Source organism: Plectropomus leopardus, chromosome 4 (assembly GCF_008729295.1).
Source record: "Plectropomus leopardus isolate mb chromosome 4, YSFRI_Pleo_2.0, whole genome shotgun sequence".
Lineage (NCBI taxonomy): Eukaryota > Metazoa > Chordata > Actinopteri > Perciformes > Serranidae > Plectropomus > Plectropomus leopardus.
This window is the reverse complement of record NC_056466.1, coordinates 9,324,600-9,338,774: the sequence shown is the minus strand read 5'-3', so window position 1 is coordinate 9,338,774 and position 14,175 is coordinate 9,324,600. Positions and strand designations below refer to the sequence as shown.

General features: G+C 38.0%; 1 pseudogene; it reads right to left on the bottom strand.

Annotated features, from left to right (window-relative positions):
• The window catches only part of LOC121941613, a 42,429-nt pseudogene that overhangs the window by 15,958 nt on the left and 12,296 nt on the right, over positions 1 to 14,175 (bottom strand).

Here is a 14,175-nt window from a genome sequence, read left to right as displayed (position 1 = left end):
TTGAATAATCCCAACACCATTTAAATTAGCAAAATCGGTGCTGAACATTAGTTTTATACCACCAGAAAACAAGCTTTATTTGGTCGTGCACCACTGAGCAACTTTCCTAGGGATAACTGGGACCCCACCTTTAACCCTGTTTCCAGCCCTTTTTATAAATCCAGGGGAACGGGTCGGCCAGGTTGTTTCTACAGTGGCTCAAAACAGATAAACCAAACACTGGCTCTACATAGGGCCAGTCGCCATTTTTGCGTCAGCCACCGCAGTTCTTCCACTTAGTGCATGGGAGAAGTTTCAGTTGACTGCAATCTGTAACCTCACCACTAGATGCCACAAAATCCTACACAGTGGACCTTTAAAACAAAAAGATGTATTGCACATAAGGTCCATGTAAGGTGTCATGAGAGGGTGAGGTTGTGGAAGAAAATAAATGAAAATGACTTATGGAAAGTGAAGAAAGAGGACAATGAGATGTAGAGACAGAAAAGGAGTGGCTGATTTGTGCAGCTACATATATTGACTGCATGCATAGACAGTGCACAAGCTTCAGGCATGGCTCATTTAAAAGGGGTACTGTTTATTGGATTGAACATGAGTAGTTATACATCAAAGGATAAGAGTCTTATCTATATTTTTCTTATTGTCAACATATCGAAGAACAAAACCAACAATGTGCTCAACACATCTGCTTCAGAGCTCATTGGTCCCTGCTAAAGATGTAAACCTTTAAAAATAGGTCAAAGATATGTTTTGTTTTCTTTTTTTAAAAAGGGCTAAGTCAGTTCCTAAAAGTGGTGGGCACAAATGATTCTGAAACAGGGGTAAATAGTGCTTTCGTAGGGGACTGCTTACATCTGCTGATTAATACACATTTGATGCTCTAGTGAGGATTTACATCAATTTATTGTTAATGCTGGAGTCCGAGCACTTTTTTTTTTATTTGTAAAAGATTTGTGGCTGAGATGTTTAAGTAATCTACTGAGCATTTGCTCTGTTGAAAATTCTAAGATAAAGGTTTTAAAAAATAATTCCAATATTTGCATCATAGTTGTAGATGGAAAAACACATAAATGTGCATTTTCTTTTGTGTACTTTCAGAAAAATATTTTTAAATTTGCGCTAAAGTTTGGCTGGAAACCTGAGTAGCGTGGCTCACTGATCTTTTTAAATAAATTTTGTTAGGACTAATTCATTGCTGATTTTGGTCTTCTTGTTGAATTTGTTAGAAAAACATAGAATATCACCAGACTTATCCTGTGATTATGGATATAGAGGCAAGTGATGTGTGTGAATGACTGCAGCCCTATAACTATAGAGTTAAAAGTTTGTATCTGCGATGTGGGGAGTACAGTGTGATGTTGGTTGTGATGTAACACCAGGAGCTGTGTGGAGGACAAAAATATGGTAGTCTATGACGTAAAATAATTTGGGTCCCTCTACAGTCAAGAAAAAGTGTCCATTATTTCTCAGGATCTGCAGCTGAGAATGAAACCTGGTGAAAAAAATATTCTGAAAGCAAATGTTGTTAAAACCAAAATCACAACAGGCAGAAGTAGCGCATTGCTCAGGCAAAGACCAAACAAAGGCAGACAGTGTATTACTATAAAGGCGACTGATGTCTCCCTGCAATATTTAATTACTCTGCCCTCTCTGAGGCCGCACAGCCTCCTACAGATACCCATGCACCAAGAATTAGTCAGCATTCCCAAATAAAAATGTCACGTAACAGGGGAGCAGAAACGCTGTGTACCTATGTTTCCGAGTGGTACGCCTCCTCAGTAGCTTCTGTTTATTACTATGAATTTTACTAAAAAACCAAGGGGAGATAGACATACGTTGTTGTGTTACATGATGCAGAAACAGAGGAAAAAATGGTTTTACCTCTGCATGTTTTTTGAAGGTTAAACAGAGCGCTTCTTATTTCCTATTTTCCCCTTGCCCTTTTTACTTTGACCCTTTCACAACTAATTTCTTGTTTCATGTTGCATTAACGTGAATAACCCAATATCAGTTAAGTGCCTGACATGTAAATGCAATGATCCTTTATAAAGACTGTATGCATGAATGCTATGAAGTTTAAAGTACTACAGCAGAGTTTCTGTTGCTGCTCAGATTGACGTCCGCTGACATTTGCAAGCAGCAGAACGGAGGCAATTGAGCTTAGTAGAGGAAAATGAACATCCACAGCACCATCTGAAAAAGGCTGCAATTTGGTGACTCACGCACTTCACGTCGATATCCCCCATTTAACTGTGTGAATTCAGCTGGGCCATGGCAACAAGTGCCTGAGTCACCACTGTGAGGCCAGTAACCTTTAGACACACTTGTGGGTTCACTGAGGGCATTAAGATGCAGCGCTTCAGTTCTAATTTATCATTTCAGTTTTTGTCCTTCACCTGTTTCATCACTGTACTCCTGTATTTAATAAATCTAGCTCATAAATAAAATGAGGCAGATCAGTTGGACTGCACAAAGTGGCTTTAAAATTGTCCTCTCCAGCTCTGCAGGTGATGTAAATAGAGTGGGGACTAACTGAAGACAAGCTTAAGATTGTGTAGGACGAATTCTGCTCTTGTGTGCGTGCAAAGCCAATTCTTTTCAATTTCAGTTTCCCTAATTTATTTTATTGACTTCTCTCATGTTTTTGGCTTCTCCTGCAATGTGGTGCAGTTTATATATGACACCGGGCTCAAGGGAAAAACAGTACGGCTGCCTTCAGTTTGTCGTGGTGGTTTACAGTTTACTCAGTGTGTTTCATAACTGCAAACACAACATATTACATCACTCAGCCCTCACTGCCCTGGACGCTGTCCTTCTCTTGTGCTTCTAAAAATGCATTAGCTAAAAGACTACCATCAGGACACCATTAGAACATTTGGCAATATGAAGAGAGACTCACACAAAACACAATTTCTAATGAGATAATAGATATCTAAAGTAAGAGGATGTTTAAAAAATAGAGAAAATATGCATTTGCTTGACTGCTATTATTTGAGAGCATCAGCAAGTGTATGTATGTGTGTTTTTTTGGAGAGGAGAACAAGTGATGTAAAAGAAAGGTAGACAATAGTGCCAAAGGAAAGATTAAAAAAAAAGAGTCATACACAGCACTAGTGTTAAAGTTCGTGTTTCATCATCTGTAGCCTTAAAATCTGTGTTCTTTACTCTCTCTGAGACAGTGCAGTTCATAAAATATGATAAATGACATACAAATTTATTGGATCTGGATTTTGCTGGATACATTTGCAAAAAATAAAAAAGCAATTAAATAGCAAAATACATTGCTACCTTACTATAAAGCTGGACTATTCTGCATTTTTATATTGTGAATGGAAATAATGATTCTGGTTCTAAAACTGTACAATATACAATGCGGAGTGTGGTGCAATGTACTGCTTTGGATTGCTCTCAACCTAAAAACTGTTAAAAAGCTCTGCTAAACAATCTGTGTGCTGCCTGCCCTGCATCAGCAGGTTGACAAAATTAGTGCTCGCAGGTGAAAACAGCAGCTTAAATTTAGCAAATCAGATGTGCCAAAAACACAAGTTAATTACTGTAATGCTCATGTTGCTCCAATACTAACCTAATTTTATAAGACGATAATATGTAAATGTTGTGTTTACAGCTTCTTGCACTGCCCCCTTGTCACCAAAAAAAAGTGGTATTTTAAGATAGATTTTTCAATAAACATGGTTTCTGCAAAATCATGTCTTTCTTTTCACGCCAAACTTCTCAAATGATGAGTGTCAAGCAGCCATATACGAGCTTTACTCAAATAAAATCTAATACTGAAAAAACAGATAAACAAAAAATGTTATTCAGGAACTGTCCAGCAATTTAAAGATAGCTGTTTGATCTCTCAGTTTTTTAGTCAGTCCCAAAAATATCGGTTTGATACCCAGTATGACCCTTGAATGATGAAGCTACAACATAACAGTGAAGCAGCAGTTACAAACCTTGTGGTCGACTCTCCCTGCTCCTTCCTGAAGTCGACAGAAAAGAGTAAAAAATATATTAGAAAGGATCTTTTCATAATGCATCAGTATCAATTGTGCTTAAAAGACCATATGTGCTTTTGTATGTTTTAAGCATTTTTTTAACAAATAATATAGACTTAACATTTAAATTGTTGTTTGAATTTAACACTTCAGAAATTAATGGAAATCAATGGATGCCTGAAACTGAAGGAATTTATTGTGCAAAAATCAGAAGAGGTGGGCTAAAATTTTGATCTATAGATGATTCTTAATTAAGGACGTAAAACATGCAAACACACTGGTATGGTCGACTAAATTGGCATGATAGGAAGATTTTTGCAGTTAGAGCTTTGTCAACGACTGTTACAGAGGATTTAAAGGTAGTAACACATCGATCAATTATAAGAAGTCAAAGGAAAATATAGCACACTACACACATGCAAGTCAATGCAGAATATCCAGGCAAACTAAGGAAGCACCAAGAGATGATAGTGACTGAGTGACAGAAGGACTTTCCACTTAATGATTTTAAGCAGTGTCTTTTTTACGTAAAGTTCATTCTGACTGCATAACTACAAGATAAGTGTCTCACAGATGGTTTTCCCAATATTTCCAGGCTCCGCAGACGGGTTTCTGAGGGAGGTCATACTGACTTGCCCGCACACACGGGGTATAAAACAAAAAAGAATGAATGCTTGATTGGATGATCAACATGAATAATTGCTTTTTGTGGCGTTAATTGAACAAATTAGGAAAACAATGTTTGGAAAATACCCCAACTTTGTTTTAACAAAAATAAGAACATTGTAAAAGTGCGCAACAATACACTCAGGCATGTTTATGTATGCCACTTTTGGCGGCATTAAATATACCTCTATCAATTAACCTAATATTAATAATAATAATAATAACAACAAGAAACCTAATAATAAATAACCTTATTTTAAATATATATTAATCATTTATACAAAAAAACTACTATAAAACTACTTCTCTTGATATTTTTCCTTTGTTAATTGATATTTTCTGATGATTTTCAGCAAATTTTTAGGTCTTTTTTTGTCACCTTTTATTAATTTTTTTTGTAATTTGCAGGACACCTCTTGCTTATTGACTTTTTTTAGAATGTTTTTGGTAAGAAAATTAAACCAATTTGCTCAGGTTTCAAAGTTTAAATTCTTGTGAAAGGCGCCTGAATGCAGCACAAGAGAACTGATGTTTATTCAGGTTACAAAAGTTAATTGGCCCCTAGCCTCCTGTCATTTTGCAAAACTGGCCCCAGGCAAAGCAATTTGAGTATCTTTGTTCTATTAGTAGTGTGCCGACATTGAGAAGATAACCTGTTGGACCTGATCTCGCAGAAAAAAATCCCTGATCCAGTAACATCTGAGGAGCAGAATGATCATCTAATAAATAGATTCTAATTCTGAGTTCAATGTTCCTCACAGCAGTGAATAAGAGAGAATCTGACATTATTTTGATAAGATTAATATGTCAGCAATTCATTTTTATATTTTTGGATAAGGTTTAAAATGATAAGATTAATATTTTGAAATTAATTTATATCTTGTAATATAAAGATAATGGGTAGTTAAGATAATATATTAGAATAAGTCTAGAGAATTAATTATTGTATAGTTTTATATTGATGTGGAAGCTAAATAATTGACTATTATTGAGTTATGGATAAGGGGTGGGATTAAATAAGTAAGTACTTCTTCCCACTCCTTTTCGGATATGTGAATCAAACCATGATGTCTTGTTTACATTTTTTTCATGTTTTCTTTTGTAATGTATTTTTTATGTCTGACCACTATTTTGTAATTTTGTGTTTTTTTTTTTTTTTTATATGTGTGGAATAAACAACTACCACTACTACTTCTAAGCTGAGTCAGAGCCCTTCAGATGCAGATGGTATTTGCAGTACTCAAACCTCATCCCAACCATGACCTAACTCTTACCGCTGACCCAAAAATCTGCTTTTCTTATGTGAGGAGTGTCCTCGAAGGCACAGCAAGCTAGTGCTGACAGATGATTAAAGTGGGGCATTTAGTTAAAAAAAAGTTAAGGAAATGTGAGGATGAGAAAAATGAGAAATGGTAACTTTACTGGTTTTTAGCAAGTTGCTGTATTAGCAATAGATAAATCCATATCAAGACATAATGGCAACAAGTTTTATATCCCTGTGCTGCATGCACATATTCGATTGTTTGTAGTAGGAAACAGGCTTGGGCGTAATTACAGAATACCAGGGTATTTAGAAATCCCGAAGGTATGTTTTTCAATACCGTCATAAATACAGGCACTCTTTCTATTAAACATACTGCATGACCAGAGCTCAGTCTCCAGTCTCTCTACACAGTGACACCTAGTGGTGGAGGGAGAAGTAACAAGACTGTGAACAGCCCGCGTCCAGCAACTGCAGAGCGAGATCTTGGGGAATTATAGCAATGGTTTTATTTTAAATCTAACTCGTTGAATTAATGACTTATTTCAACCAAACCCAGAGCTGGTGATTGTTGGAACAATAGACTTACGAACTAAAATCACTAGCAAGAGTAATCAAAATGGTGTGGGGGAGTTTATTTTGTTTCTGTTAAGTTTGAATAAAGTGTGTTTTATGATGAGTTAACAAGGCAGATAGGCCTCATCAGTCTTCTGGGGGTTAGTGGTTAGCGCCATCCTCCTACACTATATACTTTGATGAAATTAAAGAAAGTTATTAAATATAACATACTGCCCAAGCCTTTGTCACTGTATATAGATGTGCCAACTTCCAAAGCCACTGACAAACTGAAATATATGCAATATAAGAGTGCTGCAAATTTAAAAAAAAAAAAGCTTCATCGGCTCATTGAGGCCACAATTGCCGTCATAAACAGATACAGAGATAATGCTAAAATTGCTGCCTCAGACCCTCAAAGTGACATCAGTGATAATGCCTGGCCCACTGAGCACTCAACTGACTTTAGACATATACAGAGAGTCTGACTCAGTGTGAATTCTGCAAAGGGGAGAGATCTCAAATGCTCAGTTATATAATAGCAGCAAAAATTAGGGTTGTTTAGAGATATATTTGAAGTCAGCATTTTTCTGTTTATTCAAGCAAGCTGAAAATTAACGGAGCCTGGAAATTATCAGTGTTTTTGATGGCCGTGAACCAATTTCTCTTTAAGAAAAAGAAATGTATAAAATCAATGCATTTATACTGAATGTTCAATAAAGAGAGCAACGCAGATACATTAAACAATAAGACAGAGCAGGAGAAAAAGTGCTGAATCTTTTTAAAACTTAAAATGAACAGAATTGAAGTTAAGGAAAAGATGGCTTGAGTGGCACAGACACCGAATACAGACACCAGCTGCCATAGTTGTACCTACTTTGTAGGGCTGCAGGTATGTAACGCCTTCAAATGAGGCTTCCAGGTAGCAATGGAAACCGAGTTCTCATCAGCCGCATAACTACGCCAAACACACTGCATGCAGAATACACAAAACCAGGAGGGAGAAAAAAATACAAAGAAGAGACCCACCCCATCCCGAAATAAATAAAAAAAATAAATGGGAAGGATTAAAGAAAGGATATATAACAAAAACAAGGCAGAGGAGGGAGTCAGAAGGAAGAGAAAGAGAGAGGAGAATAAAAAAACAAATAAAAAAGCTAATTAGTGAAAACCAAAAAACAGGTGTGTTTTGTGGCTGGGCGGAGGTCAGGCATGGATACATGCCTGTGGGGAGGGCAGGAGGCTCTCATAGTGCCGCCAAGTGGCATCCAGGTAGGGCCTGGTGCTGTCGGTGGAGTAATAACGCCACGCAGCCTGGTACAACATGGGGACAGACGGGATGACGAGGAAAAGAAGATGAGGGGAGGTGGAGGGAGATGGGAGCATAAGATGGAGAGACAGGTGGGAGGGGGGGAGCAAAAGAGGAAGAAAATGGAGAAGCACGTGGGAGGAAAGTAGGTGAGAGAGCAGAAGAAGAAGAGGAAGCTTTTGAAGAAAAACGTGAGGTCCGCTCCGCTAAAAGTCTGGATAGAAACGGAAGGTGTGTGTGAAGATCAGGCTGGAAAAGAAGGAAATGTGTGAAGCAGATGAGAGGGGGATGGGTTTGCAAAACGGGTGTTTCTGGGTTTGGACACATGAGAGTTTGGAGGGGGCAAAAGAAAAACTCTGGGGGGGCACAGGGCTGGACAGAGTGACGCGACATGCTAAGTGCTTTTTTACTGGGTAATATCAGTTCAGTTTTGGAGAAAAAAAGACAAGCTGAAGAATCATGAAACCATTTAAACACATTATATTGTACAGGCCTTCAGCTGATGCTGAGGTGTATTGTTTTGAACAACAGCAACATTTCAAAATAAAAAGTAATGTGTGTCTGAGAAACAGAAAGAGAGCGAGCTCTCTGCTTTACCTGGATGAGGTAGGCGGCTGGATTTCTCCTCTTCTCAAAGTGCTTCTGCAAAGCCTGAACCCAGAATACCCTGGTATGATATTAATAGGATTAAATACTGTATGTATGAGTACAGCAAAGACTCTTTAAGTATCACTAAGCTTCTCAAAAAAGGGCCACATACTGATTTTCCTATTTTTTGTTTTTTTACTATCCAAAATCTGATAGCCGATGTAATAAATTCAATTTGTGTTTCCCTTCGAGTCATTCTTGTAATATTCTGTTCCCCCTCTCTAAACTTTGAGGGGTTGATTTGGCAATCCAATCAGAGCTGATCAGATCGGATCAATAGATGAGGAGGAGCAGCTGCAGCAGAGGCGAGTGAAAGCAAACTTTAAGACCCAGCGCTGTACATCTGAGTTTAACTTTCACTGTGCCTGCCAACAATGCCAACAATAACCCAAGAGTATGTATGTATATATATATATATACAGTCATGGAAAAATTATTAGACCACCCTTGTTTTCTTCAATTTCTTTCATTCTAATATCTGGTACCACTAAACGTATAATACAATGAACACAACAAAAAATGCAGCTGGTCACATAATACTTTATGTCCTATTTGACATTCTTAAGCTTAATTGATTCCCAGGGTATATATAAGAGGCCATTTCATGTCACAAGCAGCACTGCACATGCAAAGGCCTAGAGTGGTTTCCTGCTTACATTCAAGCCGTAGCACAACTCAGAAGTTGTCAGCTCTCACATAATGCCTAAAACAAAAGAATTATGTGAAGCCACAAAGGCAGCCATCTTGGCACTGCTGGAAATTGGCATGATTGAGAGACAGGTAGCGAAAAAACTGAAGATCTCCAAGACAGCCGTTCATTACAACAAAAAAAAAAAACAAGCTGAACATGGCACTACCAAATTGCTACCTGGCCGTGGCAGGAAACGTCTTTCTACCCCACGAGATGACCGTGCACTCATCCGTTCCTGTGTCAGGAATCGTCGTCGCAGACCTCCCAGGGACCTTAAAAAATGAGTGGGCACTGTCGAGAAATGTGACTTGTTCGGCAAGGACAGTTCGAAACCGACTTGTTGAAGCTGGTTTGAAGTCACACAGAGCACGCAAGAAGCCCTTCATCAATGAAAGGCAGAGGAAGGCCCGGTTACTCTTTGCTCGAGACCACAAGGATTGGACTGTTGATGATTGGGCTAAGGTTCTCTTCAGTGATGAATCCAATTTTGAATTGATGCCCACTCCAGCCAACTTACTGGTTAGGAGGAAGCCTGGAGAAGCTTACAACCCAGACTGTCTTGCCCCTACAGTAAAACATGGGGGTGGATCAGTCATGATCTGGGGTTGTTTCAGTCTGAGTGGAACAGGGCAAATGCAATTGTGTGAAGGCCGAATGAACCAGGTCATGTACAGGACTACCCTTGAAAACAGTCTTCTTCCATCAGCTGGAAAACTCTTTCCTGCCTCGAATGACTGGATTTTCCAACAAGACAATGCCCCTTGCCACACGGCAAGGTCAGTTAAAGCCTGGATGGAGAACCACAACATTCGCACCATGCCTTGGCCTGCTCAATCACCAGATCTTAATCCAATTGAAAACCTGTGGAAAATCATCAAACTCAAAATGGAGAACCACAAGCCCAAAAACAAAGAAAATTTGTTTGAATTTGTCCAACAGGAATGGGCTGCTGTGACAGCAGAACAATGTCAGAAGCTGGTGGAGAGCATGCCAAGACGCATGGCTGCAGTCATCAAAAACAATGGTTATGCAATCAAGTATTAACTCTTGTGTGTATCATGTGTTTTAAAGCAAACAGAAAAGAAAACATGGAATGCTTAAAAGTAGTGTTTTTGGCGGTACAATGCCATAGCTATTGATGTAAGAATTTAAGTAATTTTGGTTATTATCAAGAAAACCATGGAAAATGAATAGTTCTTAGTTCTTAAATTAAACTCTCATGAGCTATTTTTGTTGTTATCATTATAATTGTCCAAACAAATGTACCTTTAGTTGAGCCAGGCATTAAAATTAAACAAGAAATTGAAGAAAACAAGGGTGGTCTAATAATTTTTTCCATGACTGTATATATATATAACATAAACCTGCGTCTGCCCGGCCCTGCTGGCCTCAGCTTGAGTGGCTGTCTTGACGTGAGCACCGTTTGAATTTTTCAAATAGTCATGCCCTCCATTGCACCGCCAGTTTGTCCTCATTGCAGGTATATACATACTTTGTGCAGCTAATAAGTTGCCTACAATACACAATGAATGGGAGCCAATTTCTGTTTTGCGTGTAGTGGGGCTACACAGAAAGAGGGAAGAGATGATGCCTTGACCAGATTATTCTAGTTTTAGTAAAAAAGCAACGCAGTGACGACACAGACATTTCCTATACCAACACCAGTACAGGATATGACACAAACCCGTTCAAATGAGCCAATTATCGCTCTATTTGTCACTACTAGAGAGTTCAATCTGCATTGTGGTTCAAACACTTCACTGATAAACCAGAAAATTAAACAGTAACATTTGGCTTCACGATCAAATAAAGATTTTGTATTGCACCAAACCAATTATTCGCAACAATATCGCACAATAACTTTAATCAAAGTCAGAGTTACACAAATTAAACTGAGTTGCTTCAATCCTCATATCAAAGGCCCCTCACATACAAAGAGAAAGAAAAAATTGAATATTGTCCTAATTTCAATCAATTAAATGTTACTTCTTTAGAGAAGATTTTCCTTTTAGGTGAATCTCAAAGGCCTGCAATCATCTATTAGGCAAAAAAATAATAATAAATCAAGTGACACCACTTGCTGTGTAAATAAGTTGGTTGCAGCCAATTAAATCTTCACAAGCTGATCTGTCAGAAAAGCACCGAAAACTCTGAAGAGAGTGAAGAGAGGAAAAAAGAAAGTTTTCCTTGAAGAATAAAGACTTACAGCTGGCAAGGCAAAGAAGGAGATGCCCAGGAGGGCAAACCCTGCAGACAGCATCCGTCCTGTCCACGTCTTTGGTGTCTTGTCCCCATAAACCAATGGTCGTCAGCGTAATCTGTGAAAACAAATGACTTATTATTAGGTCCTAAATAATGCTCACATTCAGGCTCATCCGTATCCGTACGGATGATTATATATATATATATATATATATATATAAAACATACAACACAAACCACTGTATAAGATCAGCCATGAGATCAGCTCAGAAAACTATTTCTTTGATCAAAACAAGTTTCACTACAACAGGTGACTTGACAAGAGGTTATTTCTTGGAGCACATGCTGCTTTTTGGAAACATTGTCTAATTACACAACCTTTATTCAGGCTACATAAGCTATAACTAATTAATGTTAAGAAACAGTTTATCAGTGTTGTATAGATCAGTTACTATCAATAAATATGACATACTTCTGGGTTTTCAGGTTATCAAAAATGCCTTTTGCTGGTGTGTGACCCAACACATAGTATGTCAAATGCAGTAACATATTAGTATGTCCTATTACATGCTTTTCTGGCTATTCTGACCCACAATCCTCTGCCCAGCAGAAGCTATGTAAAGTATCACTGACTGAGTTGCCAACAGATAACCAAAGACAAAATGACTTAACTATGACAATAAAAAATAAATCCATGTGTAATTTTACTGTCGTTTACTGTCATACTGCTTGAGTTTGCCACACAGACGCATAATTTGAAATGATGCCTTCAGGCAGTGTGAGTGATCAGACTTTGGTGCTGTGAGTCTGTATGGCCTTGGTATCAAGAACAACAACACATTTCTGAGGCTGAATGTTTATTCTGCCTTCAAAAATGATTTCTGAAACACATTATTTGGTTTCTTGTCATCTTAAAGAGTGCAGGCCAACTTAAATCTATAAGATTACTCTGCAGAGACACTGAGGGGCTGTTCTGAAAAGGTTATACCTTTAACTGACTGCATTGAATCAAAAAGAGGACTTAAGAAGGGGAGCTAATGAATTATGTTTTTAATAAAAGACAAAATAAAGGTAATTGTGATGATGAGTCATAGTGATGGCACTTAGCACATCCAAATACGACCACTGAAGGGAGCTTTTTACATGTGTTTGGCTGAAAGGAGCATTAATGCAGTGTAATCATTATGTAATGACAGGAGCAAATAAACCCGGCTGTGGACTGAATGTGGCACTGCCTCCTGTTCTCTGTTTGTTTTATCTGTTTCTCTGCACATACTGTATATCCATCCATCTATCTATCTCTCTGTTTGGCAGACAGGTCAGTCTGGATTATCTTTCATTCAGGCTCTGCTTCCCTTGCATGACAAAGGCAGCTGCAGCCATTTGGCATCATTATGACTTTTTTAAGCCGGTATGAAAATGGTGGTTAATGGAGCCGTGCAGAGCTAATGTTTATGGAGGAGCTGTCAACGCTCAAAAGGCAACAAGAAACCAAAGAGGAGAAAATATCACCCTCCGATGCAGGTCACATTTATGTGAAAAGGTAAAAGTGACAAACTGCAACATAAACCAGACTTCATGAAAATAAATTAAAAATCAATCTTTGGATGTCTGTTCCAACTTGTAAGAAAATGTCCTATTTCAACTTGTTCTGTTCTACAGAAAACAGAGTAGACTGCAAAAATCACAGTAAATACAATTTTGAACTAAACTGCAAACTGCAGCTAATGTAGTTATTGTGCTCTGACTTGAGTTCCCAAAGTTTGGTAATTCTACTGGGCCTGGGAAAACTGTAACAGGTGTTTAAAAACAGATGGTGAACGTGAGAATAAGGACAATTACAATGAGAAAACTACTGATATTGTTACTATGACAATAGAGAGATTTGTGATGAACATGATGACAATGATTTCAAGCAATCTTGACCTAAAGTCAAACTATATGAAGTAATTATTACAATGACTTAATATTTCTGGGTTGCTTAAAATGTTCTCTATTACTACTTCAAAAACGGACATCTATAAATGAAACAAATACAAACTGAATCAATTAAGAAATGAAAACAGTTTTCCTCATACTGAAAATGATCATGATATACACCTTGCCTCTGTATTACCATAGTGCAGTAACAACAATTTTAGTGCAATTTTGGGGTCATAGGCTGATTCACCGGTCATGGTTTTTAGGCATAAATATTACTTTATGAATACCTATTTATTAAGTGCATTGCGACAGTCAAAAAAGCTATTTTTCTTCAATGCTAGTGTTAGCGTAGTTACTGTGACTAGCCTTTGTAGAGCAGCATAGATAGTGGAGGTGGAGTGAAAATTTGTCTGGCAGCTGTTGAAATCATCCTTCCCACTTTCATTTCACTAAATCCTCACAAGCAGAGCGAGAAATATTCTTCCAAACTCACCGTGCCCCACCACAAAGCATCAGCATAAGTAGCAAACTCCTTGTTGAACTTGTTCTCCACAAGGTAGACGAGGAACGAAGAGAAGATGAGAACCAAGAAGCCAATGTACCAGGCCGTCACCAGTTCCTACAGACAGGGGTCAAAAGTCACTCATAAAATGAGTATTGTGTGAAAGCACAATCACTTTGGCATATGAACATTCACAGCTGATCAACCTAAATCGGCTTTTCTATGAAGCTTAAGGACAAAATGTTCTGTGTAATAGAATGAGGAGGTGATAAAGTTTTAAATCTACATCAATCACTGCAGATTGTTTTGTAACATGCAGGGACTGTGTGGCCCTTTTGCTTTTACAGTGCAGGGTTAGAGCTTTGCATAGAAACCCAAACGCAAACCCTTTGTAAACTGTTGTTGTATGCAGACCACAAA